Consider the following 7,587-nt stretch of genomic DNA (forward strand, 5'->3'; position numbering starts at 1 on the left):
AAAATCGCCCTCGCCATCAACGCCGCAAATTCTCATGTCATCTGTGAACTTATCAAAAATACCTCCTGCATTCACATCCAAATTGTGAATGTTTATAAATAACTGTTGCAGTCCCAGCACTGACCCCTGCATAGCACCAATGGCGACAGGCTTTCAGTCCTAATAACAACCTTCCACATCACCCTTTGTCTCTTTTTATGAAATCAACTTCGATCCAATTATCCAGCTGTGGGCTGTAACCTTTTGGGCCAGTCTCCCATGTGGGACCCTGTCAAAGGCCTCACTGAAATCCATCAACCGCTGAGCCCACATCGGTACACTTTGTCAATTCAGATTGATCAGACAGGGTCTTCCCGTAACAAAGCTATACTGCAATGTTTGATTAACCTTTACCGTTCCAGATGTAAATTATTCGTATACCGTACATTTTATTCTAATGAATTTCCCGCAATGACATTAGATTCATAGGCCTGTAACTACCTAGCCTTTTATGCTGCTTTTTTTAAATGAGATGCCATATTTGCCATCCTGCAGTTATCTGGTCCCAGATAACTGTTGCAGCAAGAATTTCTGTCAGGGTTCCAGCAATCTCGTCCTTGCCTCCAATTGTGGGCTGGGATACATCTCGTAATGCCCTAAGGATACATCCACTTTTATTCCCTTTTTAATGATAACGTATTCTAGAATTTCATCAGTAATGCAAATTCACCAAATACAATGTCCTTCTACTCATGCAGTCCTATAACATAGAAGCAGGTCCTTTGACCCAACTCATGGATCTTTGATCCATGCTGACCAAGGTGCTAGATTTTCCCGCATCTGGGCCTTCTTCTTCTTGCGAATGAAACATAAACCAAATAAATAGTTAGATCTCAAGCCGGGTGTTGAGCAGCCAGGTTGTTGTCTCTGCGTCAATGTCTGCCAGGCCCTGAGCTCCATTTGGTGGGTGATCAAGCGGGCACCCAGAGCTGACATGGTTGGCTGTCTAGTTGTTCTGCTCTGCATTCACAGGCTGGGCTCTGGCGGAGTCCCCATCTCCACATGCTGGCATTGAAACGCCCAACTCCAGTACGAAGTCTGTTGAACTTCACCCATGCTCCTCTGGGGAGGTCAGACCCTGGACAGCTTTTATCTGGTGAAGAGATGTAGCTGTGTAATGGAGATGAGGTGGCCTTCCACTCCTGTGACCACTTGGTGGCTATCCAGTGTGCTTTTGTCTCAGTTGGCTGGATGGATGCTAGGAGTTGTTTTCCATGTGGAGCAAAGGGATGATGGGACTTCAGTCATGGTGGCCTCTGCTCTCTGCTGATAGCCCGATGGAGGAGGTGATCTGGGTCCATGGCACGACGAGATAGTGCCAGAGTTGCTGCTTGCCTTCGGATCCCTGCAGGCGGGATGCCTGCAAGTATAGGGAGCTGCTCGACTGGTGTAGGTTGAAGACACCCAGTGTTGGTTCGCAAGGTGCTGTTATCTGGGCCCATATCCATCTAAACCTTTATTATCCACGTACCTGTCCAAATATATTTTAAATGTCATTATTGTACCTGCATTAACTACTTTCTTTGGCAGCTCATTGCATATACCCACCACCCTCTCAGAAGAAAAGGTTGCTGCTTGAGTTCCTATTAAATCTTTCCCCCCCTCAACTTAAACCCATGTCGTCTAGTTCTTGATTTCACTACCCTGGAATAAGACTGTACCCTGGAAAAAGACTCTATCAATAGTCCTCATAATTTTATACAACTCTGTAAGATCACCAGTCAGCCTCCTGTGCTCCAAGGAATTCAGTAATTGCCTGCACAAACTCTCTCTACAGTTCAGACCCTCAAGTTCTAGCAACATCCTTGCAAAACGTCTCTGCGCCTTTTCCAGATCAATAACATATTTATTGCAGCATGTTGTAGCAATGTTACAAAATTTTGAGATTTTAAAAATCAAGTCTTTAATTTATCCCATCAGATAAAGCATAAAAAGAAGTTTAATTTGACACCTAATTCACTTTCAAATCTTCAGTATTAAAAACGTTATGGCCATTTTCATACTCGGAAATTGGCATCTTGTTCCCTATTGCTTTTCCATTGACTGAACACCAAAGCTGTGATCAAGGACAGTCAAAAGCCCATAACTTTCTTAAAATTTAAGAGAACAGAAAGAAATTTTCAGTTATTAGATTGAAGCATTCTGAAACAAATATGAAACAATCTTACTTAGATGACTTGAAATTAAAGCATATAATTAGTTAGTTACCTAATTGTAGCTAATTACAAAATTCAATTACTAGATCTAAACATCTATCCATTTCTTAAGAATAGATTAACATTTTTAAATAGCCTAAGTGTCCAAATAACATTCACACAAGAATTCAGAATATAACATAATTTTTAAATCTCATTGTCATGGGTTTATAGGCCAAATGGAAGGAATTTAATGTTTAATACCTGTAAATTAATGGCCATTTAAATCAGCTTGCGAGTGGGATTTTCTGGAACGGGACTATTTGGAACGTTGAGGTTGCGGTGAATTTATACCCCCATATCTGCAGCAAATACACTGCCGGTTCTTCGGGGGGAAAAATCACCGTTTTGCAACTTAAAATGTGAATTAAATACATCTTAAGAAACACTTTTATACATAAAAATAAACTACTTTCTTTTACCTGGTCCTCCATAAAATCCGTCCCCGTTGTCGGCATTGGCGGCTTCAGAAGCTGGTTTTAAAATCATTCCAGCGATTAACTTGTCGGGTGAATTTATTTTTAAAACACACAGAACGGCCGTAGGAACGATTCTTTAGCAACATCTTGCACTCCAACAAATATAATTCAGGACCAGGTCGGAAAAAAACCCCGTTTTAACCCTGCCCCCCCCCCCCCCCCCCCCAAACGCGCCAAAATCGCGCACACAGCCAGTGGCAGAATTGCAGCGCCGCTGAAGGTAAGTTTTGTAACATACCTACATGTTGACCAAAACTAATCAGAGAACTTCAAGTGTAACCTCACCAACATTTTGTACAACTGTAACAGAGCGTGTAGACACAAAGAACTGTAGATGATGTGGATCTTGATTAAAACACAAAGTGCTTGAGTGACTCAATGAGTCAGGCATCATCTGTGGAGGGAATAGATAGGTGATGTTTCAGATGAGCACCCTTCTTTAGATTGTTTGAAGTAGAGGAGAAAAATGTTAAAAGACATTTGAATTTCCATTAATCATGTCTTATGTCCCTTTTGGTCATATTTACTTCTCTATAACTACCATATGCTTCCCATTTTTATCCAACCTTCAATATTGACATCCAGGATTCTTTGGATTTTCTGTGCTTACCGGTTATCCTTATGGGACCATGTTGTCCCTCAACTCTCATTATTTCACCATTAAATGACACCTGTTTGATACCTGTCGATTACCTGCACGTCGTTTTCCTTGTCTACTTCCAGATCCTGTTTTATGATACTGAAGTCATCCTTCCTCTAAATCAGGATGATAATTTCTGGACAACTTACTTCACAAAGCAACTTTAAGTGAACAAAATGCTCAGCAAAAAAAATGTTAATAGCACCTGCGACAAGTAGATGCATTACCTACTCAAAGTACAAGACCGTCCTTAATTCCATTCACATTTGTCCTAAGTGACAATGAAACAAAGCGCAGGTTTTAGAAATCTGAAATAGAAACACAAGCATGTTCCAGTCAGCATCTGTGGCCAGCAAAGCAGTTAATGTTTCAGATCTGAAATCTTGCATCAGAACTGGGGATTGTTTCGATGTTCATTTGTGAAGTGTTCTGGATCTGAAGCATCAACTGTTTCTATTTCCCAGATGCTGTTTCACCTGCTGAGTTTTACCAGCATTACATGTTGTATTAAAGCAGTATATACAGTCATAGCATAACCTGTGTGCTCTTATTAAATGCTCAGTAATGTTTAATTTAAATTGCATTTAAACAATATCAACCAGACGGTAAGGCTATTAACCACAATTGCCAGCCATTACTAATCCATCCATATCAGGTGAAGGCAGTGTGCATAGACCCCACCCTCCCAGGACTCTACTTTCTGCTTAACTATAGGTTTTTATGTACATCAGATAAAACATTTAGTATGTAGCTTCAACAGTAATTTGAGTATTTACTGCAATGCAGCTGCCCATTGAAAGTTATGGAGAGATTCAGTGGCCACTGCACTCAAACCGCTGCTGAACTAGCATCATCCCTTGGGCACAGTTAACATGTTTAATTACTAATGGTTATTTTGCCCTTTGCAAATGCCAAGACTTCTGGTTCTTCAGGAAGTGAAAATGTCAGCCAGCCAGATGGTTCACTGAGACATGTTGACTATTGTAATAAATTTTATATAATTTGCATTAACAAATTCAGCAAGTGGGTCCCAACGTTGGAAGGGATTTCACATGGTTGTCAGGATGGAAAATAGTAGGAATAAGTATATTATTGTTGCTTTATTCCTTTTAATAATTCAGCTCGACAAGCACAGACAACAATTATTTCTGTATAATAATTTGGAGTAACTTGTCGATGAGTAATCAGAAAATCTACTTTGACATGCATGTATTTTTGTCCCTAATAAATTATTAACATGAACAAGTTTATTACCAGTAGCTGTACTTGAACAAAAAGCCTAGCCTTATGCATTAACTGAACAATGCGTCTTGTAAACATGTCGATGCAAATTTTCTTCAGCAATGAGAATAGTGTGAGAGATTGGATTTCGCCGACAATATTATTCCCTCCAAGTTTTTCACATTTCACGTTGTTCAATGTTGATCCTTCTTCAATGTGCGTGAGCCCAAGTTCAGGTGCTATTGCAACATGTACGTAACTGCAAAAAGATTTTGTGAGACTTGTTTGCTGGGCTGGGAATTCCATCAGAGCCTCAGTGGTGCAGGGCCGGCCTTAAGCCAATTGGACCAATTGCTTCACGCGCTTAAGGGGGCCCCACGCTAGGGTAATCTACTCTCGGCTCGGGTAGATCTACCCCGGGTGGAGGGGGGAAAGAGGGGTGGAAAGAGAGTAGAGGGGTGGAGGGGGAAGAAAGGGGTAGACGGGAAGGGGGAGAGGGGGAGGTGGGTCGTTACCTCACGGTCCCAGGGCAGCGCTCCCGCCCCTCCAGTCGCCGTGCTTCACGCACACAGCCCCGGCTCCACCCCTCTCTCTCCCCTGGGAGACGCGGTGAACAATACAGGGAGGGCCGGGCCGCGGGTTGGAGCAATGTTTACAAACCTCGGCCTCAGCTCACACCCGTCCGCCTAGACCCCGGCATCTGCTCCTGCCACTGGCCCTCTCCCTCCCTTCCCTTTTCCCTCCCTCCCTTCACTCCTTCCCTCCCTCCTTCCTCTCTCTCTTTTCCCTTCTCTTCTTCCCTCCCTCCCTTCTTTCTCTCCTTCCCTCCCTCCCTTCTTTCTCTACTTCCCTCACTCCCTTCTCTCCTTCCTCCTTTCTCTCCCTCCCTCCCTTCACTCCTTCCCTCCCACACACACACATAACGCACAGACAACTAACACACACACACACACACACACACACACACACACACACACACACACACACACACACACACACACACACACACACACACACACACACAACGCACACACACAACGCACACACACAACGCACACAACACACACAACACACACCTAAGTTAGGATGGGGTAGAAGCCCAAAGGGTAGCCCAAAATGTAATGCCTGGGCTTTTTTTGCCAATAGTTATTGGTTTTCCAGGATCTAGTTAATTAAATTACTATTTTTTCATTTCACAGTCACTTACTTTGCAGAGGTGATCTACACATTTTGTTTGTTACTTGTAGGCTTACACGTATGCAATTTTATATTCAAATGTAGCTTAGATCTGTTTGGTCCATTAACTCGCAGGCACTTTTTAAGCGCACATTTTGATTACTTTCCATTCTACCATAGAGATATAAAGTCTATAATAGACTTTATTTATATTTCTATGATTCTACAGACCTTGGCTGTGAACCTGGGGTTCTCCAAAATTGTTCCCAATTGGGCCCCGCACTTCCTAAGGCCGGCCCTGCAGTAGTGAATGATTTACCATTTGGAATTAACATACAAATGGACATCTTTCAGATGAATAGAAGGTAGTCAATGAAGATGATGATGCAGGACAAACAGGATAGTTGTGATTGCAATTCTATCTTTACAATCCTCAAATGACAAACCTCTAGATCATCCAAAATAGATTTTCTCAGAAGTTGGTTTATCATCTATGTATTCTATATATTGTGTAAAAATCTCAAGAAAATAATTAACGCACATACCACTGTTCTGCATCTCACTCAAGAATGTTGGGGAGAAAAATCGCCTCACTGATATATTAGATACATTCTCACTCTCTAAGAATTTTTCACTTACATTGTTCTGAAATGCATTCTCACACTAGCTCACTCTTCCTGATCGCAAGAATAACGTGGAGAACCCAGTGAGGGGGTAGGGTGGAGCAACTCCATAGGGAAATTTCCTGAGCCTTTGCCTAATCCTTTTAAGCTGAAGCATGTGGGAGTGATGGAAATGTAAGATCTTACTAGGTGCAGGGTATTTAGAAATATTAATATACCACATATTGAGAGTTTGTGCCATTTGAGTTTGTGCACATTGTAACATTCCTTTTCAACACTTTCTGGGAGTGTAATAGTCATTAAGTGGCTCAGCCATCACTTTTAATATTTAATAATGCATTTACAGGCCACTTCAGTGGTACTCTTGAAAAGTAGCAATCTGGCTCCTATTTCTAGTAAGAATTTGTCCCTATTAATGCTCACTTGAGAAGGATTACTTGCGCATGCACTTCACTGTAATACTGCAAGAGGATTATGAAGCAGAGGTGAACTAGATTTTCTGATAAGAACCATTTTACCTTTTGTTTATTTGTTTAGAGATACAGCACAGAAATAGGCCCTTCACTGAGTCTGCACCGACCAGCAATACCCATACATTAACACTATCCTACACATACACTTTGGACAATTTACACTTATACCAGCCAACTAACCTACAAACCTGTATGTCTTTGGAGTGTGGGAGGAAACTGAAGACCTCTGAGAAAATCCACGCGGTCACAGGGAGAATGTACAAACTCCGTACAGACAGTGCCTGTAGTCGGAATCGAACCCAGGTCTCGGGTGCTGCACCACTGTGCTATTTTTACTTGTTCAAGTACGAGGACGTCATTGGCAATGACAGGGTTAATTGTCCATCCTTACTTGCTCCTGCAATAGTAGGACCATGTTGGAGGTTCTAGAGTTAGATATACACCAGGTAAGGATGGCAGATTTATTTTCCGTGAAAAGCCGGATTTTTATAATGATGAAGCAATTCCAAGATTCAACACCAAGATTAATTTAATTATTTGAATTTAACCTCCCAATCTGCAATGGTGAAATTCAATGTTGTGTTTCTGCATCAATGGTTCATAAATGTTATAGGGACTTAGCCATTACACCATACCACATCAGTTAACGTGCATAGATGGGCTGCATAATGCATAACAACGTTATTCAATTCAAAATGAAAGGTGCTTTATATACCTTAAAGTATAATGGATGTAATGACA

Source organism: Amblyraja radiata, chromosome 10 (genome assembly GCF_010909765.2).
Source record: "Amblyraja radiata isolate CabotCenter1 chromosome 10, sAmbRad1.1.pri, whole genome shotgun sequence".
Classification (NCBI taxonomy): domain Eukaryota; kingdom Metazoa; phylum Chordata; class Chondrichthyes; order Rajiformes; family Rajidae; genus Amblyraja; species Amblyraja radiata.